Raw genomic sequence first — 27,715 nt, 5'->3', positions numbered from 1 at the left:
TTGACGGGCACATTCTCGTTTGTTTATAAGCTGCGTGCTAGCTAGGTCAGATAGGTTGCATCTGGGAGGGAGGTAATCACTTCCGACAGCCCGTGGGTCTGATGGCCGAGAAAGCCTCAGTAGCTCTGCTTCCAAGAGACAGTGGCAGGGATAGAACCTCGCTGTCACCACAGCACCAGGCACAGGGGACTGTGGTTTTCGGCGATCGGGGATATTTAGGGGTCGCTGCTCGTTGTGTCCTGTAACATTAACACTCCCGCCTTGGAGTGTCTCAGCAGCTATTTTTAACGATTGTTTTGGATAATCTAATTGTCACCCCAGGGCAACTTTGATGATTTTCCCTTTCTCACTGAGAGATCAATCTGGCTCATTTGTGAATAAATTTCTAAGAAAGGAAAAGGTAAGTCTGACACCTGGAAAGAGAAGAGGACTTGGCTTGTGTAAAGGTGTGTGTGTGTGTTTCTCTACTGAGCATGATTTTCCCCGTCAGGAGACTGGGTTGTGCGGGGTCATCTCTGAGCTAGTCTATTCTTGGTCCTTTGTGTGCCAGTATTTCAACCACACTCGTGTTATAGTCGTCATCGTTTTCCCATCCAGCAAAATAGTTTACCTCTCCAAAACCGAATCTGTGTCTATTTTCCACTTAGTCAAAATCCACTGCCTATTATCTCGTGCCCCATGACTCCAAATCTCCCTCCCGGCTTTAATTTTGGTTTCTGGTCCTTTCTTGCTGATAAGCATGCTCTCGACTCTGTCTCATGCAATCTGGCTTCTCCCTTGCCTTGTGCAGGGCTCTCCATTAATTAGGACAACCCTGCTCGCCTCAGATGACAGTTGCATGGCTCCAACCCCAAACCCACTCTGTCCACCTCCTCTCTCTAGGTAAGGGGTGTTGAAGCTCCTTGGGAATAAGAGACCAAAGCACAAACGTGAGGGGAGATCATCGTGGCTAGCCATCACTTACTGAAGGTCTCTTCCCTAAAGAGAACTAAGGTAGATTCTATGGGAGATGTAAGCCAAGGGTCCCCCTTGATGATGACAGTCAAGTCAGGAAGATGGGATGTCCTGGGGAAGACAGCTAGAGAGAGAGCAGAGCTGGTTCACAACCACTCAGAGCGGTGAGAGAGCAAGAGATAGAATAAACTCCCCCGACCCCAGGACCCTGAGCGCAGGACCCTGAGCCCTTTGTTGAGGCAGGAGTGTGCCTGTGAGGCTAGAATGGAAACCGCCATGGCCATGTACGTGGCTGGCCTTCCAAATTCGGCAGAACCGTGTGCCTCAGCTGTGTTCTTATTTACACTTGTCTTTGAAGTCAGACTGCAATATCAATTCCTGACCTACTTCCCCCCTCCACTTGTTTTTGTTAGATCTCTTGATTCCAGAATGGCCCTTATCCCATCTGGGACTAAACAAAAGAAAACAAAAACAATTCTGTAATTGCATGGGTGTCTTAGGATGCTTTCGATTATAAGCAACAGAGACCTGACTCCCGAGAAGTTTAAGCTAGGAAACAGTGGAACAACTTGGGTATCTAGAACTACAAGTTGCGGTGGCGCCGGAAGTGGTTGGTTGTTCCAGGAGTTCAGTACCACCACTGGAGTTTCGGGTTCTTTCTCTATGTTTATTGTGTTGCCTTTCGCAGTAGGAAAGTACATACTAAAACACACAGAGAAATAAAGTACTGTCTTTGCTCTGCACTGAAGTCTCCCATAGTCCAGTGGTGGCTCTCTCTAGTCTCACAATCAGGAGAGCATTTAGTGTCAGGGGATTTTGAGATGCTGTCACGAGTAAGAAGGAGGCCCATTATAAAGGGTCTGGCTTGTGGCTGCTTCATTCTGCATTCCGCAGTCCTGTTTCCTAAGAGAACCCTAACGTTGTGCAGGTATCCATCCCTGTCCATGAAACCACGTGCCTTAGAATTTGATGCTAGCTTTAGGGTGGGGACCTACTGTACTTTCCTAGCTCCCTCCTAGGCCTGGCTCCTGGCATCATCATGACCATTCATCCTGCTGTGATGGGAAGACCCAGTTTATGCCTTTTGCCCTGATCACAGTGAGTCCTGGAACACCCATTCACTGTCAGCAGTGTCCCCGTGTAGATGGTCAGTTATACGGTCACCGGCATCATGTTTTTGCTGCCAGTTGCAAATGTGGTTACATTATTTTCACATCTATTGAGAGAGGGCAGGTGGCTCTCCTGGAAGAGTCAGAGCTTACCCATAGAGCCCCAAGCAAATCTCTCCTCTCATCTCTTCGGTCCAAGTTATGCAGGAAGGATGCCATTTGCCTCGGATCAAATGGTCCCCACCCAAAAGCTAGCATCAAATTCTAAGGCACGTGTTTTCATGGACAGGGATGGATACCTGCACAACATTAGGGTTCTCTTAGGAAACAGGATTGCGGAATGCAGAATGAAGCAGCCACAAGCCAGACCCTTTATAATGGGCCTCCTTCTTACTCGTGACAGCATCTCAAAATCCCCTGACACTAAATGCTCTCCTGATTGTGAGACTAGATAGAGCCACCACTGGACTATGGGAGACTTCAGTGCAGAGCAAAGACAGTACTTTATTTCTCTGTGTGTTTTAGTATGTGCTTTCCTACTGAGAAGTAGCAACTGTCTGAGATATGTTTGCTAATTGCCTATCTAAAGAACCAACTCACATATCCCTTGATCCAGTCTTTGCTAAAATTGGCAGAGATTTCATATGAACTGTTTTGTCCCCTTTGGATACAATCAAGACATAACACAATTCATATAAAATCTTCAAGTGAAGAATACTGAAGCCTCCATGCAGACTGCACTGTTCTATAAGAGTAGTGAAAACCTTTCCCTTACCCCATGGGTTCTGAATGTTCCTCAGGTAAAAATGTCTTTCTCACTGGACCGTTTCTCTGAATGCTCTCCAACCTCTTTCCCCAAGCCTGGGGATTTGATTCCATTCCTCTGTGCTTTAAGTACCCCTTGCATGTTTTTTCCTTCAGCATTTATCCCTTTGCATTGTGACTATGTTTTCAAATGTCCACCCTGTTTAATCAATCGTCCAGTGAATATTATTGACCATTTTTTTTAAAGACTCTCAATTTTAAATACATTATCAAATTTCTTGAAAGCAATAGATCCTTTCCCCCAAACACATTCACACCCATGAGCGCTAACCTGGCTTGTACAACTTAAGGAGTTCCTGGCACCCCTAGAGAAACCCACCAGGATGTTCATGCAGATCAGGTCAAATCATGTGAGCATACCACAGGGTGATGGACTCAGCCACCAACTCAAGTCACATATGTCTTCGGCAGAGCTCAGTACCCACTGGCTCAACCAACACCAAGGACACAACCACTCCCAAATTTAGGTCTTCAGCTTAGATTTTTAACTTCTCCTGCAAATGCCTATTGGACTTCTCTATGTGGCTACCCAACAGGCACTTCCCACTCAAGATGCCCGAACCAGAACTCCCTGGAGCAGATGCTAATGGTGCCCCACCCACATCCCCTAGAGGCTACCATCTCAGTGTGCTCCACAGATGGCCAGCTGCCAGTGTCTTCTCTCTGCACCTGAGAAGGACTCTCTGCCTATGCTGGGTGCCAGACCAGGATTACCAGAAAATCAGCACTCCCTGGGCAGCCCTCAACCAGCTTCCTCACCTCTTTGTCCTGAAGTGGAGGTTTTGTACCATATCCAGGAGTTTACCCATGGACTTAAGCTCCACAGTGGTAACTGGCCTTATTAACATACCCCCATTGGCTGCCATCCCTCTGACTGCCTCTCCCACACCCCTACCCGTGTTTCCTTCACCCTCCAAATCAACTTTCTGCACTTGAATCCTTGTCTCAGGATCTGCTTTCTGGGGGAACATACAGCATTTGCCATCTCCAGTCCCAAACCTGCGTCTCTTTCTAGGACTTCTGTCTCAGTGATGACACCCCCAGCCCACCCTGTCACCCAGTTCAGAAAGCCAGGCACCAGTTGCCCTAACTCCTGTCTCCTCCATCACCAAGTCCTGCCAGTTCTGCATCTTGCTCTTCATCTCTGCTCGTACTATCTTGATTCAAACCCTGATCGTTGCCAAAGCATCTCTCACCTGGTCTCCTTGCTGCCAACCTCACTCCCTCCGGCTGGCCCTTCACACCTGCCAACACAGTGAGCATTCCTCAACCCACATCTTTCTTGGTCATCCCCTTGCATAAAGTCTTCATTGGTTCCCCATGGACTCCAAGAAAAAGGTCCTTTATAGGACAGACCACGGGCTTCAGCTGCCCCCAGCCTCCTCCACCCCCACCCCTGCTATTCTTCACAGCCTCTACTCCAGTCTCACCAAATATCTGCAGTGTCCAGAATGTGCTTTGCATTCAAGTTTTGGTGCTTGCTGTTCCTTTCATTTGTAATGTATTTCCCTCACTTCAAAAAACTCCTATTTATTTCTCAGTGCTCAGCCCTTGACGCCATCTCTGTGCAGGCTTTTCTGACTGCCCTGCCCCATGCCATTCCCTACCCTTTCCCAGCACGGGTCTGGCCCCGCTCCTTCAGGGTCAACCTAGTCAATGGGATAACTCCTCATGCACCACATAGTGTTACACTGTATCATTAACAGTTCATTTACTGGCCTCTGAGCTCCTTGAGGTCAGCAACCATATGTTAACCTTCTCTCTAACCACAGTCCTTAGCTCAGTGACTGGCATACAGCAGGTGCTTAATAGGTGTTTATTGGATAAGTAAATGAATCCTACATCTGGCAAGTTTGTGAACACTAGATTATGAGGAGATGCTATATTAGAGAAGCAAGGTATAGATAAAACAGGTCTGAGATGCGAAATTTGTTGAGTCCTTACTTAAAAGCAACAATATTAAAATTACAGATCTCAAAAATCACCGTGAGCAGCTCTGGAAGGTTTTTGTGGTTCTTTCCTGCTGTTTGGGCACATCCTTTCTTCTCTCCATTTTCTGGGGCATCCTTTAACTGTATGAATACAGTTCTTCCACATTAATGTCCCGTTTCTGTCCCCAGACATCTCTTCCCCCACGCAGACCTGCTCTGTAATTATGGACTTCTCTTTTTTCCTTCTTGCTGCAAGGGCACTCACGATGGAAATACAGAGGGTGCCACTGTACACTTCTTTGGGACCATAATGCCTGTTTAGTATGCATTAATCTGGATCCATATAGTCTCTCCTGAAAACATAAGCACCTCAAAGGGCAGCAAATATGAATCGCAACTGCCAGCGAGGATCAAACATTAACCCAGGGTTGTGATGAGGCCAACAAAAGAAATAGGCTAGTAATTGCCTGCCAGGATATCAATCCGTACCTTATACACACGTACCCCCTCAGCACACACAAAACCTTTATGGATCTTTCATCCATGAACTTGCCCAATTATAATTGCCCAGCTGTGTCTTTAGTTGTATTCAGGCTAGGTCCTGGCACCAGAGACCTCACATACCTGATCCAAGGATTCAGAACAGTTCTGAGATCTCTAGAGGAAGTCTTTGGTTACTAAAATGGTTGAAGACACATTCACGGACAGATATTTCCACAGGTATCATTAATGACTTCAAGTTGATTTAAGGCCCCAAGAGCCTGACTGAAACAAGTAGGAACTGGTTCTTTCTGTTGATGTTCATTATTATCAGTTCTTTTTTAAAATATATATATTTTTTATTTTGGGGAGAGTACAAGCAGGGGAGGGGCAGAGAGAGAGGGACAGAGGATCCAAAGCAGGCTCTGTCCTGACAGGCTGACAGCAGCAAGCCCACTGTGGGGCTTGAACTCCTGAACCAGGAGATCATCACCTGAGCTGAAGTCGGACACTCAACCGATTGAGCCACCCAGGTGCCCCGATTCATTATTATCAGTTCTTAAAGTTGTATTGTGTGTCTTTCTGTGTCTGTGTCAACTCAGTATTTTTTAATTTAACTTTTTTTTTTCAAAAGAGGGAATTCATTATCAAGGAATGGTACCAACAGGGCCTAATTCTTTGTTACCAGCAGTGGGCACAGAGCCTGGGGCCCACAGTACTTTTAGGAGCCCACAGAAATGTTTTCATATCTTTTGAAATCAGAAGAAAAATTGATCTTCTAGGTTGAAGAAAATGTATTAATATATAATATCAATATATTTGTCTTTTTACCAAAGCAATTGTAAAATAGAACTGTTAGGTTTTTGTGGTTTTGTTTTGTTTTGTTTTTTTTTAATGGAGGAGGGAATCCAGTAAAGGCAAAAGTACCCTCAGAATAATATGGCATTATGTGGCCCTGGTTTCTATTACATTATGCTTGCAACACTACAAGGTTAGAATAGAACCTCTCCAACACAAGTTCAGGTTCCCTTGCTAATTGTAAACTTGCCAGGCTGCTCTCTCTTTCACACTCTGTGTGGCCACCTCAAATTCTGCAAGAGGGAAGTTGTGGTTACGAGTCACAGTGTTGGGGTGGAGGATTGAATGTGCAAAGGATAGCTAGATTCAGACGCTCTCTTCTCTGATTAAAGTAACTGAAGTTCTGCCATTCTCTCTCAAATATCTTCATCCTGTTTTGATTTCCAGAAAAAAATCTTTACATCTTTAGGGATTAATTAAAGCAGTGTAGTTGCTTCCTTTGCTCTCTTAAAACATTTACAGGATTTAGGTTTTTTTATTTTGTTTTTAAATCATCAATAGTACTACTAGCATCTATTACTTATTTACTGTTTAGCAGTCGGATAGTCAATAGTCTCTAACTCCAGGTCTCAGCCCCGGTGTCTGGCAAACACCAGGTGTTCAAGAAATGTTAAATTAATAAATAAATCATCTCTCAGGCAAGTTTGTGGAAATTAGATTGTGTCTGTGGGCTCATTTCGTCTTTCACAATCTCACACCTTGTGAGAAGGATCTTCTACGTGTGTCACCCTGGCATTCTAGGGGGTGGTCACTGGGCCCTCCCCACCTCTCCCGCCTCCATCAGCCAGCCACTTCCTCTCTTCTGGGCTCCGTTCTGGCTCCTCTTCATCGTGGGGTCTGGAATGGTCCCCAGCCCGCCAGTTGGCAGCAGGATCCCCGCTCTGCCGGCCCTCCTCGGTGTCCATCTCCCCCTCCCCTGGCCCGCGCCTCGGGCGACCCTTCCTCCTGCCACCCTGCGCCGCCCACAGCCACGCCCTCCCCGTGGGCGAGATCACCTGTCCCTCCTTCGCCGCCGCCTCCTCGTCGGGTACCCTCTCGCCCCCCTCCTGCTCCCCCTCCTCCGCCACCTCCCCCAAGCCCTCCCCTTCCCCGCCTCCTCCCACCCCTTGGTGTATATAGTAAAGGCCGGGCGCCGCACGCAGACACACACTCGTCCGGACACAGGCGCACACACACACTCACGCACGACCGGCAGCGGCGGCGACAGCGGCTCGGTGACAGCGGCGACGGCGGCTCCCACCGCTGCGCACCCCCTTCAGGCGGCGGGCGGCGAGGCCAGACCGGAGAGTTCCCACACCCGCGACCACCCCGTGGCTTCCTGGAGGCGGCGGCCGCGATCGCGAGGTAGCCACCGCGGTGCCCCCCAGCGCGGGCCGGGGTCCCCCTCCCCCGCCTTCCCCGTGCGGACCTGCCACCGGGACGCAGGGGGCGCGTCGGGCTGGGCGAGCCTGGCGGGGCCCGGCGCCCGGGGAGGGGCCTGCTCCCGTGGGCAGGACGGCGCCCGGAGGCCGGGGCCAGCTGGGACGGCCGGGCGGGGGCGGGGACGCGGGCCGAGGCCGCCACCCGTGCGGCGTCCCCGGGCCCCGCTCCTGCTCCCGGCGCCGCGCACTGGCTGGCGGGGCCGGAGAGGCGGCGCCGGCCGGCGGGGCGGGGGCCCCGAAGTGGGTTTCGGGCCGCCACCAGCGCTGGCACCCGGCACAGAGGGCGGCGCGCGGCGGACTCCGCTCCCGGGCACCGCACCGGGCCGCCTCCGGGCTCTGCCGCTCTGCCCCGGCCCGGAAAACCCGGCGCCTTCCAGGCCCTTCGAAAGATGGATTCTGTTGACGTATCTGGCGGCCCTGGCGAGCCGGGTGGAAAGTTGGGTTTTGCCAGATCGCGCTGGGCTTGTCTTTGTGACGTTCGGCCAGCCCCGCATCCTCCCGAAGCCGGGTGAGTGTGCGTCGGCGCCCCGGGAGCCTTCGAACCCCCCAATGCCCAGACCCGGGGTGGCCGCACCGGCTCAGGCTTTCTGCCATGTTAGGCACCGAGCAACGTTCTCGCAGCATTTTTGCGTGCGTTTCGGCGGCGCCTTTTGCTGCGGAGGGAGTTACCGCTTCTCTCCGTGTTGGCTTTTTCGGGGTTGAGGTTGTGCTCTGTGTGTTTGCTTGTTTGCCGTTTAAAGCCCGACTATTGTTCAGGATAAGCTCCGCCTGGGTGGGGAAATGGCATCCCACCACAGTTGCCGGCGAGGGGTAGAAATGTTGCCAAACAGCTGCTGCTTTGTGTTTCCCTATCACAAGTCCCTGGAGTAGGTTTGGGGCACGACGGATGGATGGAGAGAGGGATGGGGCATGGAAGAAGAAGGTGGCTTTGGAAGAGCGAATTGTCACCCACCCCATGGCATGCAGTCAGCCTCCCTTTCTGCCTGCCAAACTTTTATGAATATTCCTTTTGTGGCAGGGGGAAGCTTAATGAATTCAGCCCAGTTTTCCAGGGAAAAGCAACCCGGCTTTTAACAATGGTTTGAGAACTTAATCAATGAGAAAGGCGAGGGCGGGGGGTGGGGGGGGGAGGAGGCGCTGACACCATATCAGGGATGTGGCTGCTTCTTGCAGTCAGGTAGGGGAGAGGTGGGCAGGGCAGAGCGCAGCTCCTGGGTGGCTGAGTTCCGGGAACTGTCGGTAGCTCTTACCTGTGCCCGTTGGAGCCACCCCCCATCGTGCCCCCATCTCATGGTCTGCCCAGCTGTGGGCGATCCGGCTTCAGGGGCGCCTTGCTGCAGCGCGCCGGCTGGCCCCCCTCATCTGGCATTTTTAAGGATGTGTAAATATTTTGCTGAGGATAAGTGACATCAACAGAATGATATTCCGCAGAGCCCGGGTGTGCAGCGATGATAAATAGATACGGCCAAACAAAGTTTTGATAGCCGCAGATTCTCATGGCTCGCTCTGTTTCATTTGGGTCTTTGTTTTTGTTGATTTAGCATTATCTCTCATCCTCTGGTGTGATCCCTTTATTTGGCCGATTTCGGAAGCTTCTCTTTAGAACAGAGAGAAAAGCAGCCGGCAGGGAGAAAACAATTCTTAGCCTTGCATACATCATGCAAGGTTTTCTCTGCTTTTCCCCAGGAATCTTTCCCACCGTTGTCTAGATGCCTCTCTTCCTCCTTTTCAGTCTTCAGAATCATTTGTTGATTGACCAAGGGACTTAAGATAACTTAGAAAATGTGTTGTGATGTGCTTTTGTCACGGTGGAGGGGTGGCAGTGTGGGAGGAGGTTAGTGGGGAGGCTCGGGCATGGGAGCTGCTCACCAGGCAGCATTATGCCCCCTCTCGCTGTTTTGTCCTTTGCATTTTCTTCTCAAGAGGAACATGGGGAGCTGTGCCACTTTCAGAAGTCAGGGGTGGGCTGGAAGGCACAGAATCATAAACCTGGTGACATCCCGGTTCATCTGCCCCTTAGAAGCCCTCAGAGGCCACCCACCCACCCCTGAATCCACAGACCCCATAAATATCCTACGAATGACCACTTGTGTGTCATCCCAACTGATTCCCACTAGAGGCATTCCAACGCGGCCCAGGCACGGTGAGCCAAGTCAGACTGGAACTTAGGGTATTGGCCGCTTTGGCACCAGCCCATGGGACGTTTGCGGGGGTGGGGTGGGGTGGGGGTGGGGCGCCCCCCCCCCCCCCCGCGGCGTCCTTTATCATGCAAAGAAGCACCAGACTTCCAGCTGTGAGGTTTGGCCCCAGGGAAAACCTGCCCATCTCAGGAAAAAATGAGAACACAGCTTTCCAGGTGATGCCAGTTGCCAGTGTAAGAACTTGGTTGGTGGGCAGTTGGGTAAGAACCATAAAATAAATAAAAGGTCTGGTAGCCAGAAAACAGAGCCTCTGAGACAGGGCCTCTGAAAGGCTAGAAAGAAAAAGAAAAATCGAGAGGTGTGTGATGAGGTGTTGCTGGGAGTGCTATAGCACCAGGGGAACAGATACAGCTCTAGCTACAGTGACCCAACGACTAAATAGCACCGGCCTCCCCAACTCCACTTGATCCTGAACGGAGGTATTCTGTATGTGGCAGTGTCCACACACAGTGTGCTCCCAATCTCCGGTAAGAAAATAGCAAGTGTCTATTCTCTGGCTCCTTCCCTAACCTTAGATTTGGGGGGAGGAGGGTAGTGGAGGGAAATAAATTAGGAAAGGAATTAACATTTGTTGCTACTCTCTGTCTGCCAAACACTTGACATGTGGGAAACCATGATGTGATGGAGGCGTTATTTTACAGATAAGGAATCTGAGGCTCAGAGAAATTTCCAGTCGCGTGTCTGATTCCAGACTTTGGTGGTTATGAGTTAAAGGGGCTACGTGTCCCTCTAACCCCTCTGTCTCTTATTTTTTTCTCCCCAAGGCCAGGGCCCTCAGCCCCTATGCATTCACAAAGTATGGTACCTAACTTGGGGGCAGGGAGCCTACCAGTGAGGCAGCCCAGTCACCCAGGGCACATGCTTATAGCCAAGCAGATAGACCCCAAATAGTCCCAAACTATTTCAGATGGAAAGACTGCCTCTTCCTTTTGGAATCCCCAACGCCCAACCGTTGGTGAGTAAATAAGAGTTGAGTGATGAAATGATGGAGCTGATGGAGTGGATGGTGGTGGGGAGGCAGCTGTAAGTCATTGTCAAGGGAGACTCAGCAGGGACAAATGCGGAGATTTTTATGTTTCTCTGGGGACTTGGAGTTCCTGGTATCCTGCTCCATTTCTAGCCTGGGGTAGGTCCAAGATGACAAGTTCTTGTGACGTGGGCAAAGATAGTTCCCATTTTATAGATGAGGAAAGTGAGGCTAAGACAGCTTAAATAATTAGCCCGAGGTCCATGGTAGGACCAAAGGATGCATGAGGGATTTCTGACTCTGACCGTCTCAAATAAATACATTCTCAGTAAAAGTGAGATGAGGTCTTGCTATGCAATTGAATTAGGTAAGCAAGTCCCTTAGCTCCTTTCCAACCAGATGGTAGCCTTTATCCCTTCTGCAGAAACTCTGGAGCCACTGGGAGAGCCAGAATTTGAATCCAGATATGATTCTGCCCCTCCCTGATCAGAATATGAGGGGGACCTCCGAGAATGAGACTCTCGAGCAGAGGGAAAGATGGCTAATTGCACTCTCCCCTGCACAAAAGCCTGCGTGGGATTTTGAATTAAGCTTGATTTGGGGATCAGGGTGACATCTTTGCTATAGAGTTGGCAGCTCTTGTCTTTGGAGAATGCCTCTGATTACCACTTCTCCCTCCCACCTGTTTGTCTGCCCGGATGCCCATCATCTCATTCTTTCCAGGCGTCTCCTTTGTGGCTCAAAATGTTTCATGAGCTTCTTAAGTCTACCGCTCTCCTGTGCTCTGATGGCAGCTGGTGAGCAGGTGATTTTGGTGGTCACATTCGTACTTCTGGGTTTTGCACATGACCCTCCTTCCCTCTCCAGCCAGGAACACACACGCAAACACACATACACGCACAAACACAGGCACACGTAATTTGATCATGTTTCTTTATCTGCTTCACCAAATTAGATTGCAAACCCAGAATTGTTATTGAAAGATCGTACGTGACTTTGGCGATCTTCTGTCCCAGCCCCTGCCGTAAACAGATCAGAAGAGCTAATATGGAGGCGGCTCAAGCGGCAGATGCCTTGAGTAGTGATTATACTTGCCGGCCTTCTCACTGCTGTGGAGCGGCCTCCCCATGATGTATGCATGGGCCCCGAGCCTCTCATAAAAGCCTGTTTTAATCTCTCCTTAGACGTGGAGGTGGGCTTCCAGAATATCCCAATCCTTACGATTCCCATTTTCACTGTAATTCTTTGCTCCAATAACTTGATGGCTCACCCTGCACTCACCCGTCACTCTTTCTTCCCACAGCTTTTTGGTCTTTCAGCACTGCACTGTCTATGAGAACTGTTTATGATGAAGGAAATGTTCTGTATCTGCACCATCCCATATAGTAGCCACTAGTCACATGTGGCTATTAAGCAGTCACAAGGTGGCTAGTCCAAAGCAGGATGTGCTATAAGGATAAAATATGCATGGGATTTCTAAGACTTAGTACAAAAAAAAGAATGCAAGATAGCTCGTTAATAATTTTATATTGATTACATGGCACAATGATAATATTTTGAATATGTTGTTCAAATAAGCTATAGTATTAAAATGAGTGCCACCTGTTTCTTTTAATCTTTTTTAATGTACCTACCAGAAACTTAAAATGTTTTTAAGTTTATTTATTTTGAGAGAGAGAGAGAGAGAGAGAGAATGAGTGGGGAGGGGCAGACAGAGAGGGAGAGAGAGAATCCCAAGCAGGCTTCACATTGTCAGCACAGAGCCCAATCAGGGGCTCGAACTTACGATCCGTAGGATCGTGATCTGAACAAAAATCAGGAGTCGGACGCTTAACCGACTGAGCCACCCACATGCCCCTGTACCTACCGCAAATTTTTAAATGACGTATGTATTTCTATTAGGCAGTGCTCTTTAGAGCAGACTAACCAGCAACCTGTGTCTTCAGCCTCATAGTACCTCCAGGTATTTTAGGGACATAAATACCCTGTGTCTCCATGGCAGATGGGAAGCATGGGCTGACTCAGTAGCCACAACAGCCTGGCATCAGGCCACTTTGATTTTCCGTGGCTAAGGAGCCCTTGTGGGTGGGGGGTGCACGATCAAGTCTATCCCTGAGCATGCTTGCTCAGCCAAGTTCTCCTGAGGAGTGTGGGCTCCTGAAACTCAACGGAGATGAGAGAGCAAGATGGGGGATGGGAACGGACAAGGATGGCTTGAACAAAATGACCCCTTTCCTCTCCTCTCCTCTACCTCTCCCCACCTCAGGCTGGTGTCCTTGTCCACTGGGGAGCCGTATCTTGCCTGGGCAGTTGATTTCCTTGACACCTGGTCTAATAATATCCTTCCTGGGGATTTGTGCTTGGAGAATAGTGTCCCAAGTAGACACCCTAATGGGGGGAGTGGCTTATTTGGGGCTGGAGCCAGTCTTAAAGAAGGGAAAGGGTAAGAGAGGATGCACATAGTTATTTCCTGACAGCTTGATCAAAACAAGAGCAAGGAAATAAATACGGTTTCCATGAGAAAGAATCAATGCAAGGAAGCCCACTCTCACATGCCGTGGTGCGGCAGATGAGGAAACCTGAGCAAGACACAGTTCCTGGAGATGGGGAAAGGGTCACAGCTGGCGTTGCAGTTTTCCTGGGCCCTTCTGTGGAGCGCTGGGCATGGCTCGAGTAGATGGAAAGGGCTGGAATAATGAACTTGGGGCTGTGGTGATTTATAGGTCAGGCGCCTGTGGCTCTGGCTCCTGAGGGGGCTGCCCCCACAGGGGACCCTTGGCTGACCTCCTTGAGCTCCTCGGAAGGAGCTGGTTTTGTTTCCCATGGCAGAAGCAGACTGTTTACTGGAGCACAGGAAGAATCCGACATTCTGGCGAAAAATAATTCATTAACAGCCAGGGTATTACCAGTTCCCTGGAAAAGCTCCTCCAGCTGCACTGTAGCAACTGTTCTTTTTCAGCAGCAGATTCGGACCTCGCTGGCAGCCAAGACTGGGTGTGTTTGGGCGGTTTTTGTCATTGTTGTTATTTTTGCCTTTGTGTGTATGGCCACTTTTGCCTGATAATTCAGAGAAAGGAACCGTGGCCTGGAAGGGTCGAAATGGTATAGCTGTCAGCCATTATTTCCTTCATAGTTTAGAAGCTCTAGGCTGACTCTAGGAACGTGCATTTTTCCTGACCAAAGCCCACCCCCATGCTAGGGGCACGGTACAGCCACACAGAATATTCTAGAACTAAAGGAATTTTATAGACTCTCAACACCTGCTCTTAAGACCCTCTGGAAACAATTGGCGAAGGACTCCCACCCCCAACCCCACCCTCCCACATATGCACAAACATCAGACAGAACGTCCTGTCTTGGCTGTGTGGGATTCTTTGCTTACTATTAATTGACACAGTGGGGCCAAAGTGTATGATTCATCATCCCAGTTTTGAGGGCATTTGGAAAGCCAGGCAGGCATGACCGAGAGAATGGGCTGCATGTTTTGCTCACTAAAGAATGATTGAATCTACAGTAAATAAAAACGGAATGATTCCGGAAGCTTTTTATGCCCTGGAAAAATCTGCCTTAAAAAAAAAGGTGTTTTTGTCTGCTTGTTTGTTTTCTATGCCTCATGTTCAGAAATATGTACCCAGCTAGCAAGAAATGGAAAAGAATGGCATTTCCTTGTTTTAGTGTTTTAAAAACTCTAATTGCAGGTTAAGTGAGATACGAGGTATTGATTTTGGTTTTGTATGGAACATAACTAGATAATCATTTTATTTTATGGGATATTAATTTCCATCCATTTTCACTGATGAAATATGCATTTAAAATGCACCCTGCCATCATCACGGTATTTCTTTAATGTTCCTGCGTTCAGACTGAGAACCTATGGCATTTATTTGGAAAGGAATAAATACATCCTTAGCTAACACGTAAGCCAACCTTAGATTTCAAAGAAAATGATGTCTTCTCTCTTTGATGACGCCCAAAGATAAGAATTTTAAAGGTAAGCATATTTGGCTTTGTCTAGAGCCCAGTGTCTCCACCGGGGCACTATTGACATTTGAGGCCAGATTCGTCTTTGTTGGGGGCGGGGGAGGGCTGCACACTGTAGGATTTTAGCAGTCTCCCACTAGATGCCTGTAGCATCGCTCCCTCCCACCTCAGTCGTGACAACCAAAAATATCTGCAGACCTTGCCAAATGTCCTCTCGGGGACAGAATTGCCCCTGGTTGGGAAACACTGGTTTAGACCAAGGTTTAATAAGTAATTTGTGGGTTTTGGCAAATTCAATTTGAAATAATAAAAGATGCAATTTATCCTTCTGACTTTTACATATACTGTTCATGGGGGCGATTAATTAACAGTTGGAAGTGGGTCATGTGCCTGACTTAATTCCCAGGTTGGTGGATGAGTCTGTAAGATTGTATAAGCACCAAGATTTTTTTAAGGCAGGCAACCGAATAAGGCATAGGTAATTAATTGGGGGACACATTGTAATAACTAACGGCTTTGCTGGTTTTTCAGAAAGAGAGTAGGTTTATTCCTCCCTAATTTCTTTTTCATATGCACCTGATTCCAGGCATTGCCTTCAAAGCCACCAGGCGTCTTCCTCTACCCACCCCCCTCTTCACTGTCATTTCTCCTGTAGCATCTGAAGCCTGAGCCAATTAATTTAGCCCTTTAGTGTACTTGGGAGAGCTACGCGCCGAACACTGTAATAGACTCATTTCAGGTTGTGGCAGCCCTTTACCCACCACTAATTTCTGTTTTCCAGTACTGTTGAGAGAGAAGGTCCATGGTGGGTAGATGGGGCATTTTTCAAAATTATGGGACGTTCCAATTTAGGTGGTGCTCACAGTTCCTCCCAATTTTCTCCCTCTCGCACACATTTGTTTCCTTGCACCAGTTCCGCTCGGGAAAGAGAATGTCAGCAGAGCTCCTTCAGGCAGCTCGAAGCTGGTAATGCCTGCAGTCGGCAGCGACAAATGAAATGCTGCTGCCGGGACCAGCCCTTAGCCATCTTCTTTCTGAGGTTCCCCTGAAAGGCGAGAAAGGAGGGTCCTGCATTCTCAGGGAAGGCGTCAGGGGGGTAAAGCGTGGAAACGGGGTGAGCGAGAACAGAGGGAGAACAGAGAGGTGGGTCACTCATTACACAGCAAAGCGTCCCGAGGCCAGCCCTACCCGGCCAGTCTTGGAAGTGGGATGGGTGTTTGGGGGTGCTCGAGGACAGAGGCAGGTGCTCGGTGCAGTCAGCGGGGGCCACTTCGTTTTTCCGCCATCCGAGGTAGGCTGACCTCCCGAAGAGTGTGTGAAGGAGCTCAGAGTGTCAGGCTCCGCCGGTGAGGAGAGCTGGAAAACCGGGGCATGGAGGGGTTGGCCAGGCCACCAGGACACCTTCGTCCTGGTGAGCTGTAGCCTCATGCGAAGACCAGTGTGATTCTTCCCCGTCGTCCTGAAGGAAGAGGCAGTGAGCTTGGCAGGCAGCCACAGCGTGCCAGGCCCAGGCAGCACGTGACGCTTGGTCATTCTAAGCAGCCAGGCCCTCGCAGGCCAGGATTCGGGTGATGACTGCAGCTCTGAGAGAGGAAACAGGATCATCAATCTGGGCTTTGGAGGCCGGTTTCGTGGCGCAGAGGCCACCGGGGCCACTGCTGTGTGCTGCAGAAGCAAACAGACAGGTCCAAGTGGTATGTTGTTCCTCAAAATAATGGCAATGGCGATGGCTGTGAAAAACATTTAGACCCTTGTCATAAAAATGCAAACAGTCTTCCTGCTATAGGGAAAAGCTAAATAAACTCTATTGCAGCTGTATTAAGTAGAAACAGATTTGAAAATGGGGTGTTTTTTTTTTTTCCCTGAGACACTTATTTATAGCAGGTTGGGCAAAGGCTGCCACTATCTTGTGCGGCTCCGGAAGAGTGTTTTCCAGATGGTGCTTGCTGGTTTTCTCTTTATTAAGCTTAGCTGAACACGGCCTCACTTGGAAAGGTTCATAGAAACTGGTGTTATTTTTTTCAGATTACAGCGATCATTGATTGGCCAACAGATCAATGACTGGGAATGGATTGAGCCTGTGCCGATGAATTTCCTTTTGCATTTTAGAAACAAGAAAAATATCAAGGAAAGCTCAAAATAGGGGTGCTCTCTCTTTGGCTATATACATAGCAGAGCTTTGAAAATCATATGGGACTACATTTTATACTAATTTACATTTGCCTTTTTTCTAAATTAATGCCCTTCTTTTTGCTAAAATCTCTCCAACATCACCGTTTCCTTTCCAACATCTAAACAATGTCCAGATACATTTCAGATTGAGCAATTAGCTCTGGCTGCAATTTCCTTTTATGAAAAAAAATCACTAACCCACTAGACTAAATATGAAATTATTGAATGTGAAAATATCAATCTGAGACCATTTGTTCTAGGATCCTTTGTGGCTTATCACTGGCATTTTAAGAAGGCAACAAAGGCTGATTCTGCCCTGCCTTTCCATGCTGGACACACCCACACCAAGAAACCTCAAGCTTTGTTTTTGCTCTTAGGAGCTGTGCAGCTGGGTTTGGGGTCATCCAGACTAATTCTTGACAGCCCAAGCCACACAGGGAAGCATTTTGGAATGTCACATAAACCGGTGGTCCCCACGGACCAGGCATGGGACAAAATTTCTACCCATTCACAGTGAAATGGAGGAAATGTTAGAATGTAGTGCATTTCTTTTTTAAAGCTAAACCTTTTCCATTTCACAGACCTGCCTTTTATTCTAAAATGGCCTTTCCTGCTTTTCAGGGTGTTAACGTCTCTTTTCTGAATGATCAAGGTAGTACCTGGCATTTGCAGTTTAACATCTTTTCTGGCAAAGTCAGAAGTTGGAGTCTCTATTTTTTTTGTCAGCGTTCCTCATCCAGAACATTAGAAACTGTGGGATTCACCCAGGAGGCCTAAGTGAATTGTGAAGGGGAGCCATTGTTATGATTCCTAAGCCAGAAAAGCCACCCTGAGCAAGGGTCCTGCTCTGAGTTCCCTCACCCCACTCTTCTGACCCACCCCCAGAGAGCTGGCTTTGTCCCCAGCCCACTTGAAGAACGGGATCGCATCTCCAGAGGAGTTTGAAAGGGAAAACTGGCCTCTTGGACATAATGTCTGAGCATGCAGCCTGAACTCTGAGAGCCTGGACCTTTTATCCGTGATTCTGTTTTCGACTCTGTTGCCAGCTCACATGGGCTCCACCCACCTTCCTCCTCTCCTCAGCCCTGCCCACTGCTCCCAGAGCCAGGCCTCAGCAGGGCTCACCCAGGTGTGGCCCTGATCTCCTTACTGGTCTGCTCTACTCCTGTCCTTGCTCCCTCAGCTAATATTCCTCTCAATAAAGCATCTCTCTAACCTCATCACCCCCCAGCTCAAGAACACTCAGTGACTCTCAATTTCCTAATTAGTTAGAATAAAACTCCCATATGGAGCCCTCTTCCCATTTTCCCTATCCATTCTCCCCCCTCGTGACTGGCCTTCAGTAGGGAGGATGTCTCTGGGTTGTACAGTTGCTCTGGCTTTTGTTTTCTCATATGGGGGGAGATTTGCAAGAAGGTTGCAAGATCTCTTAGGCGTCTTTCTAGATGAAGAACACTGAAGCCTTGAGTCTAATGTAATGGACCATCCCAGGGATTGTGACATTCATACCTGGAAGGAAGGAAGGAAGGAAGGAAGGAAGGAAGGAAGGAAGGAAGGAAAGAAGGGAGGGAGAGAGGGAGTGAGGGAGGAGGCAGGCTCAAAGAAAGAAAGAAAGCCCCACAGAAAATGAGGCTCTCTGGCTTCATGAATTATAGCCTTCTTACAAGGATTGTACATACTGCTTCTGGATGAGGATGCCACATTTCTGGCCTGCCAACAGATTGGTATTGATTCAAGATGGTACTGCTGACTGGTCCTACTGAAAACAGAGCCACTTATAGAAGTTCTGAAATTTGCAATTGAAACGTAGTGGAAAGAATCTGTCCTAGCCAATGCAGACTGTCCCTTCCACGAGAAGATATCTCTAATGGTCGCTCATAAAATCATAGTAGCAACAATATTACCTGTCATTTATCAGGCTTCTGCTACAGACTGGACAGTTGTCCCAGGTGATTTACACTTACTATTTTATTTCCAGCTTCATAACAGCCTTAATGATGTGAGTGGGTACTATGAGTTTCAATTCATAAAGGAGGAATCGGGGCTCAGAAAGGGTTAGTAACTTACACAAGGTCACACAACCCATAGGAGGTGGAACTGGGCTTCTATACAGCCTGGTTCAATAGAACTTCCATTCTACACTGGAAATGTACTATATGATGGGATTGGCTATCCAATATGGTAGCCACTAGCCACAAGTTGCTATTGAGCACTAGAAATGTGACTAGTGTGGCTGAGACCTGACTTGTAAATTTTATTTTTAACTAATTTTATTTTTAATTTTTTCTTAAGCATTTGAAGTGTACAACTCAGTGATATTAAGTACATTCATATTGTTGTGCGGCTCTCACCACCATCCGTCACCGGAACTCTTTCATCTTGCAAACCGATTCTCTGTACCCATTAAACACTAACTACCTGGGACCCCTCCTCCCAGTCCCTGGCAACCACCATTCTGCGTTCTTTTTTCTTTTTCTTTTTCTTTTTCTTTTTCTTTTTCTTTTTCTTTAAATTGCCTCTTTCCCCCCACAGCTGAGCCTCTGGTAACCACCATTCTACTCTCTGTTACTATCAGTTTGGCTTTTGTTAATTCCGCACTTAAGTGAGATTATGAATATTTATCTTTCTTTTTAAATGTTTAAATGTAAATTGCCACATGCAGCTCGTGGCTACCGTATTGGACAGCGCAGCTCTAGAACATGCTGATTTCACGGTGCCCTTCTGATCCCAGCTTTCCTGTAATGCCCTCCCAGCCCAGCACAGTCTCTCCTTTTCTTAGAGACCTGTGGACCAGCGGTTCTCAAGGGTCAGTGTGCATTTGGATCACCTGGACAGCTTGTTAAACTACAGATCCCTGGCACCAACCCCCTGAGCAGGTTGGGAGTGGGGCCCAAGAATTTGCAGCTCTAACAAGTGCCCAGGTGCCAGGGCCTTTGGTTGAACATTATCTACCTGGGCTTAGGGACTAATTCCTGCATCTTAAAGTGGTGTAGCCTGAGATTCAGCTGTTCCCTTCTGGTACACAGAGAGCAGTGGTCGCTGGCTCAGCTCAGCTGGGAGAAGCTTTCTTCTTGCTGCTGTCCTGGAGGCCAGGCCCTCTACCAGCCCCAGCTTTATTTGGGCCACAGTTAGCTTTGGTCACTCCCTTGGCAATTGTTCTGGCATGCATTCATTTTAATTTGGAGCTCCTTGGGAGAGGGGATGGAGAACCAGGCGGGGTGAAGAAAGAGGCACGGTCTCTAGGAATTGCCTGACCACCCTGGTGATGTAAGGCAAGTCTGCACAAAGACGCCCATTTGTTGTCCGATCTGCTGTTCTCTGCAATTAAACAGTGGCAGAAAAGTTAACAAGGAAAGAAAAAAATATGAAGCAGGCGAAGCGGACAGATAACGAGCTGTGTCTGCCCATTCTCGTGTCTTCATCCTAATTAAAGTCCTTGTCCCTTTTGGAAGGCAAAGGCCATTTGCCCTGGGGCAGGATTCGAGAGGGTGTGAGTGGCCACGGGGCCAGGGAGGTCCCCAGAAAGGGGACTGTCATGTTGGCCACCTTGACTCTTGATCTAGCTTTCATCGGTGCTGAGAATGTTGTTCTTGTTAAAAAAAAAAAAAAATATATATACACACACACACACACACACACACACACACACACAGGTGTCAAGAAGTAACTGAGCTTACTCATGAAAGTAGCTGTTAGGCTGTTTTTCTTATGAATATTTATACAATAAAAGAGCAATGTGGAATCACTTTTTGTCCAAGTGTGCACAGATCTTCTGTGTTTTCTCCCAGGGAGCCTATTCTGTTCTCTCGCTGTCTTTCCCCTCTTTGTTTTGTTGTTGTTGTCGTCGTCGTTTCGTGTTTGGAGAGCAGGAATCATGTGTCTTTTTTTGTGGCTCGAGCCAAGCAGCACTTCCTAAGGTTCATTTTAATCGGCATGTTTAACAACCCAGCCCTCCTTTGCTCCTGGCAGCCTGCTCTGTGGCGCTCAGATGCTGGTGGTATGTTTCACACAAAAGTACAAACACACAAATTTCTCCCAGTTTATCTGTTTCCAAAAGCAAGTCTTCAAAGGCATGAACTCAAGGCCTCATTTCTGCTGTTACAGGGGTTCTGTCCCTGTTAATCGGTGGTGAAATGTCAACTTCCTGTGCTTTGAGTACTTCCGTCTACTCACTCAGCTCTGTGTCATCTCCCCACGAGAGAGCTCCAGTGGGGCCCCACCCCCCTCCCTCTTGTCGCTGACACGCCCACTCATCAGGGGTAAGGCCCACCTTCCTCTAGTCAGCTGGACCTACCCTCGACTCCATCTTGGACATTTAGAACATGAAGCTCTTCATCCCCCCATCTGTATGGGATGTTTCTTTCCTTCCTTCAGATCTGTTGCCTGGTCCCATCTCTATAGTGACCAGTGCCAAATGCCCTATGCCTTTTCACCACTTCCGCGGATGGGGTGAAGAACTTCAGGTTCTCCAGATCCACAATGGAGCTGAAACGCCTGACCAGGAATTTTATATACGTGCTTTCACTTAAATCACACGATGACGTTTAGAAACAGCTATTTTCAGTTGCAGATGAGGAAACCAAGATGGCAAAAGGGCAGCTTATGGATGATGAGCAGAAAAGGTGGGCAGGGCCCAGGTCATAATGAGTCTTATAAGCCTTGATAAAGAACTTGGACTTTATCCTGAACAGTTTCATAGAGGCCAGTGACAGTATCTATTCTTTGTGTTTGGTGCTTTGTCCTAGTGGAGAATCAACTGGGGTAGGATGGAAAGAAGACCAAAAAGGCTCTGTTGCAGTGATCACGGAGAGCAATGACCTTGAACTGAAGCCTCATGGTGGCAGATGCAAGGGGCTAGATTGTAGAAGTTTTGAGGAGGCCAACTATGGGACTTGGTAATGGCTGGTAGGTAGAGTAAATTATGATAACACCCTAGTTTCTGTCATGCAGGCCCCTTGATGGGCCAGGGAACTCAGGAGAGGGGAGACATTGGGTATCTGGGCTCTCCCTCCCTTTGCAGTCAGGCAGGTGGGCCGACAATCTTGGCATTGGCCCATGTAATCATCTGAGCCCTAAATTCTGAAGGGAGTGTATTGAAAATGATGAATGGGCCAAAAACTGGGGGAGAGAAAAGGGAAACTTGACAGACATGGTCACCAGCCGGAGTACCTTCAGTCAGCGGCTTTAAATACACTTTCCAAATTCATATACTCTGTAAATAGGCCAGAATTTGTAAGCAGTGGGTGGCATGGGGTAATCCTGCCAGTTAGGCCTTGACCGGGCCCTGCTGGAAGAGAGGGATTTGGCTAGTGGCCTGCCACTAGGGTGACCAACTGTCGTGGTTCTCCCAGGATTGAGAGGGTTTCTGAGACATGAGACTTTCAGCTTTAAAACCTGGGCAGTCCTGGGCAAACCAGGATGAGTTGGTCACTCCACCTGCCAGGGGAAGGTGTTGTAACATGGACAGCTGGGCTGGTCGGGGCCAAAGCAGCGAAGACTCAGTTCCTGCCTGGGGACTCAGCATGGCGATGCCACCACAGGGCGGGAAGGGAGCTCAGGGATGAAAAGGCAAGAATGTATCTCAGGCCCTTTCAGATAACTTTTCTGGGTTCAGATGAAAGGCTTCTCTTAAAATAGGAGCCTGGGAACTCCATTCTGCTTTCCCGGAAACTAGCCTGTGCTGCATTCTCCTTGTAGCCCCTCCCTGCTTCCAATCCTGGGGATTCATCCGGACATTTCGGGTGAATTTCAGGTGAGTGAACAAATACTTTGGTCCTACCAGCATGTCGGACTCGGAGGCCCTTAATCGAACGTGGGAATATTTTAAACTGGGTCCTAGGTGGTCAAAACCATTTCTTTACTTAACACATTCCTACATCCTTGACATTGTAGTTAGAAAAGACTTTTTTTTTTTTTGAAGAGCAGCAAAATGCAAAATCATTTGTAGCCGTAGACCATTTGGATCTTCATCTGCAAAGGAACCATAGCCTTCCATTATTCATAAGTCTTTTGAAACCAAATGACATTTTTTTTTGTCTTCAAAAGCTTCCCTTCCCCACCCCCACCACAACTATTTCTCTTGCAAAATTAGCCTCAGTCAATAAGCAGACGACACGTGGTAAATGGTAGGACAGAGGCACGCTTAGAATAGAAAGCTAATGAAACAGATTTTTCCTGTGAAGGCCTGTCCCGGTGCAAACCTCCAGCTCCATCCAGAAATTCAGAGAGACACAGAGGGTGAGGTGACAATGCTCATCTGACACCAGTGTCACCAGTGACAGGGAAACACATCGGCATCTGTTCTCGGCGGTGGGGTGGCAGCAGCAGGAATAAGGACGAGCTCAGTGCAGGGAAGTAAAAGAGAAAGGGGGAAAAAAAGTAAGGATGAGATTCTTCTGGCCACGCGGCTCAGGTAGCGAAGGAGGGAGCAAGGTTCCAAGTGGGACTTCCGTCTTTGGAAAGAGCCTCCAACGGTACCCTGTCCTCTGCTGAATCCGAGAGTGAAACTGAACTTTGTCATTTCTCTGTGCCCTCCTGTGTCACTTCATGGGGAGTGGTTATCAGTTATGGCAAAACTGCCTGCACCACATTCTTACCCAAGCGTAAAGGACATGGTGGGTAAAAGCTTAAATAATAGTATCAGCATTTAAAAAAGGTGTTTTATTTCACATACATTTTAAATAGGTCCAAATGTTTAAGCAATGAGGGGATATGGTTTATTCTTTTCTTGGTAATGTTTGGTTTTTAATGGCAGCTACACCAGCTCTATGGATGGGAGAAGTCCTAAAAGTGATCCATTACAGGGTTTTATTTCCAGGTTTTTGTCTAAAATCCTAACATACGTACAGAAAAGTACATGGGCTGTTAAGTGTACGGCTTGAAGAATTTTCACAAACAGCGCACCCAAGCCACCAGCACCCCATGGAGTTGGAGGCCACACCGGCCCCCAGAAGACCCCCTCCCCATGTCTTTTTCATTACCCCTCACCAACAGTAACCACTGGCTCTCAACAACATGGATTAGTCGTGTCTCACACAGAATTTTCCAGTTGTAGCTTTCTGTAGGAGTACCCCCCAAAAAAGCCCTTGAGACTTTTTTTTAAGGAGGAGGGCAGAAATTTTCTAATGGTTTGCTTTCTCTGGCTGCTCTGAATTAGGCCTGTTGAACAGGAAGTTTCCGAGCTGGGTCCCTGCTAGTGCAGGGCTTGGGGCAGGCTGGTCTCTGCTGCCCAGGACGATGCCCAGGCTGTGAGCCAGTAGCCTGCCCTTGGCGTCACCTCTGCCAAAGGCAGCCACCAAGCTTGCCTTATCTCGCCCGTGAAAGCCTCTGGCAGATCTTGCAAAGACACGTGTCTAGAAGCATTGAGGACAGGACAATAAAATGGCCGAGAGTCCCCTGAACATATTAGCCTTCCGGAAAAGAAGGTCAGTCACAACCATCATCACAGCATATCCAATGTGCTGGGTTTTTTCCACCTTGCAAATGAGAGCGCAATTGATTAATTTCGCCTCCTCACAGGCTTCGTCGAAGCTTTCGACGTGCTTTCTGCCCCCTTTTCTCACTGCAGGAAGCAAGCAGTATGAGTGCGGGAATAAAGCTATGGAACATACATCGTAATGTGTCTGGAGCAGCATCAGAAAAGGACTTATTTGTTCTCCTGGGCTGTGTAGTGCCGAGTGATTGAATGCTCGCCAAGCTGTCAGTTTTATGAAACAAATTCCCTAACCCCCTTGGCCCAGAGCTTTGCTCAGCCTGAGATGGAAAAGAAATAACTTTTAATAGAAAACTCATTGCTAAAATCTAAGATAAGATTTCAGAGTTACTTCTCTCCTAAGAATAAAATGAAATATTGAAGAAAGCATTTGATGGGGGACTCGTAGGGAACCTTATTTCTTGGTTCTTGCTTAACAAACTATGTTAATAAAAATATTTAGACCTTCGTGATGCATAATGCATTTTTATTCCTAGTGAGCTAGCCTGTTTGTATACACAGATGTTTCCTGTGGTCCTTCTATCATTGCTTCTGCTTTTTCTGAAACAATATTTCTAGCCGGAAACAGAATCTTATGTTAAGAACCTAAGCCCCTCACAGACCCTGTTAGTTTGAGTGAGGGCATTTTTATTGCTAGATTTGATACTTGGTGGGGGAGGAGGTGGTGGGAGTCTTGTTTTATTCAACAAATACAGAAAACACTTTGAATAAAAAGATAATGCCATGAACCCACTGTATCAAGCCTAAATTATTAGACAGTTCTTCCTTGGCTTCTAAATTAGACCTGGCCAATTCATCCAGGCACATTCATTACTGAAGAGCTGGCCGGCTTTCTAGTCTCCGTTCTCACTGTCAAAGCCGCCGTGAGTAATGCCTGCCCTTTCGTACAAACCTTAGGTGTGTTCGACTGGGTTTTACAGATTTTCCAAAGCATTGTTCTCACAGAGCTGCAGTTTCCTTTCCAGTGCCAGGAACACCGTGGCAACACAGTTTACCAGTGCAGTTTCTCTACCACTCTTAGGAACACATGGAAATCAATTAAAAATAAAACCCATCGGCCAGTTGTGCTAAGGAAGGAAATGAGGTTTTACACATCAGCACTTTTCAAAAAAAAAAAAAAAAAAAAAACTATCTTAATTGAAAAATGGCACGATGCCCTAATGAAAAATTAAGCTTCAGGATTCAGTCCTTAATATCTCAGTGATGAGTGTGTGTTTCCTCCTGTGGCTATCCCTATGAGCGAATTCTGAAAGAATCAGGCAGGGTGTTGAAATAAGATATCACTCAGCGTGACTATTGGAGTGAGGCATCGCCGTGTCTGGCTCGCTTGTCAGTGGCTGCCTATATGCCAGGAGAGGAAGGTTCTGGTTCTTTGAAGTTCTATTTACTGTCTTTAATGTTTTAGTAAATTTTGTTTGTCTATGATAATAAAAGTAATACATACTTATTTTAGAAAATTTGAAAATGTAGAAAGGCAACGAGAAGAGAATAAATATCATCTGTAATCCTGCCACGCAGAGATCACCACTATCAATGACTTTGGTTACTCTCCTTAAGGGTCTTTTGTGCCTATGCGTACATCCTTTCTCTTCTCCAGGAATTTGGAAGGTGTGTTCCACAAGTTGGCTCCCCCCTCCAAACTTCTGTTAACATACATTTCTCTAATTATCAACATCGAGAATGGAAAGGTATCTATATTACCTCTCAGGTGTGACAAAAATTTTCAGGATGTTTATTCCTCTCTCTCTCACTGCCCCCCCCCCCGCGCCCCCTGCACGCCCCACTACCAGGTCTTGTTCACTGCCATGTCCCCAGCACCCAGAACAGCACCTGGCACTTGGCTGTCGCTCAGTAAATGCTGCTGAAGCAATGAGTGAATGGTGAGAGTTTATCCTCACGGGACTTCCAGGAGGTGAGGACTGACTCCTGAGGCCAACCTCTTTCTTTCTCCCTTCCTTTGCTGCCTCTTCTGAGAAGTCTGATGAAGCCATAGGTCCCACCGCTGTCCACTGGGTCTGCTTACCCTGAATTTCCACGTGGGGAGGCGGTGAGGGGTGAAGTGCCCAGTCTTCAGAGTCAAACAGACCAAATTCCCAGGCCTTCAGAGGATGAAGTAATGGGGCAAGTGTCTTCGTCTCTCTGGGTGTCAGGGATGCCATCTGTAAAATGGGCAGTGGTGAGACTTGCCCGGCAAGGTGAATGTCAAGTATGCACGGTGCCTGGTACACAGGAGGGATCCAAGATCTGTAGCTACTAGTGTTGTCCCCGCTTCTCTTTCAAATGACAGCATAAATAAAGAGCCCTCGGGGTCCTCGACATTTTCTTTTCGTATTTCCAGTCATGTCATCTAATGAGTACAGGAGAGTTTCTGATGGGTTACTTTATGCTTCTGTGCCAAGTAAATCAGAAATGGCAAAGAATCGAGTGGGCTTTCTAATAATCTGTGCTTCTCCTGCCACCCCCTGCAGCACACTTCTTGTTGCATTGCAATTGTGTATCCTTGTTGCCCTGTAATTGTGCATCGGTATAGCTGGCTCTCTCACTATACAGTGAAAGCACATTGCATCTTGATATCCTGAACCCAAGACCCACAGCGCTGTAACTGAGGAGTCACTCAATATGTATTTGTTGAACGAACGAACGAACGAATGAATGAATGAGTAGTATCATTTTGTCCACATCTTGCCTTATCTCTACCATACCTGGGGGCTTTCTGCCATCTCCTGGATGGCAAAAGCAAACCAAACCATAGAAGTAAACCTCTAGCCTTCTGAATGTATAATGTAAGCTTCTGATAGATATGTAAGTATTGGTTTTGAAAAGGGCCAGTTCAAGGGGAAAAAAAAATATTCCCATTTAGTTCCTATGATTAAGTCTGCTGGCTGGCTTATCAGATACCTTAGGAGAGGAGGAGTGACAATGTGTGCACAGTAAAGCTCCTGTCTGCAGCTTTCAGTTTGAGTTATATGTGTGTTGGCATCTCTTTCACACAGAATCTGATGAGTTGGCATTTATTTTTGACAGCATCTCAAATCTTGTGAAAGTCAGGGCTCGGGGCTGGTGTTGTTTTTTAGTAATATCTCAGATGGTGGCAGGATAACCTTGATAGTAAAACAGAAAGGTTTAAAAAGATGTCTTAGAGTTCTTTGAGAAAACTAAAAGCTCAGCAAAGAAGAGCTTCCCAATTTCCCAGAGCAAAGGCTTCCTTGAACATTGGGCTTTTTGTAGGCTGCACACAAATAAACACACAGACACATAGTCGCTGAGGTGTGTTTCCTCCTCTAATTCACTGTGGCAGCGATTGCTGATTGGTCCCACACCTGT

The 27,715-nt window shown here is 47.7% G+C and overlaps 1 protein-coding gene across 4 annotated transcripts in view; it reads left to right on the top strand.

Annotated features, from left to right (window-relative positions):
* Positions 1-7,345: 7,345 nt before the first annotated feature.
* RAI2 (retinoic acid induced 2) overlaps positions 7,346-27,715 on the top strand; it is a 59,786-nt gene continuing 39,416 nt past the window's right edge. For 2 of the 4 annotated variants that reach the window (XM_027054492.2, XM_027054491.2), the window contains exon 1: positions 7,685-8,086. The gene's annotated coding sequence lies outside the window, so the exon portion shown is untranslated. Of the gene's footprint in view, positions 7,502-7,684; positions 8,087-27,715 lie in introns of those variants that run through there. The other 2 variants (XM_027054490.2, XM_027054489.2) reach the window with 2 other exon arrangements.

Source organism: Acinonyx jubatus, chromosome X (assembly GCF_027475565.1).
Source record: "Acinonyx jubatus isolate Ajub_Pintada_27869175 chromosome X, VMU_Ajub_asm_v1.0, whole genome shotgun sequence".
NCBI lineage: Eukaryota > Metazoa > Chordata > Mammalia > Carnivora > Felidae > Acinonyx > Acinonyx jubatus.
The sequence above is the reverse complement of the archived record's forward strand: the minus strand, read 5'-3'. Positions and strand labels throughout refer to the sequence as shown.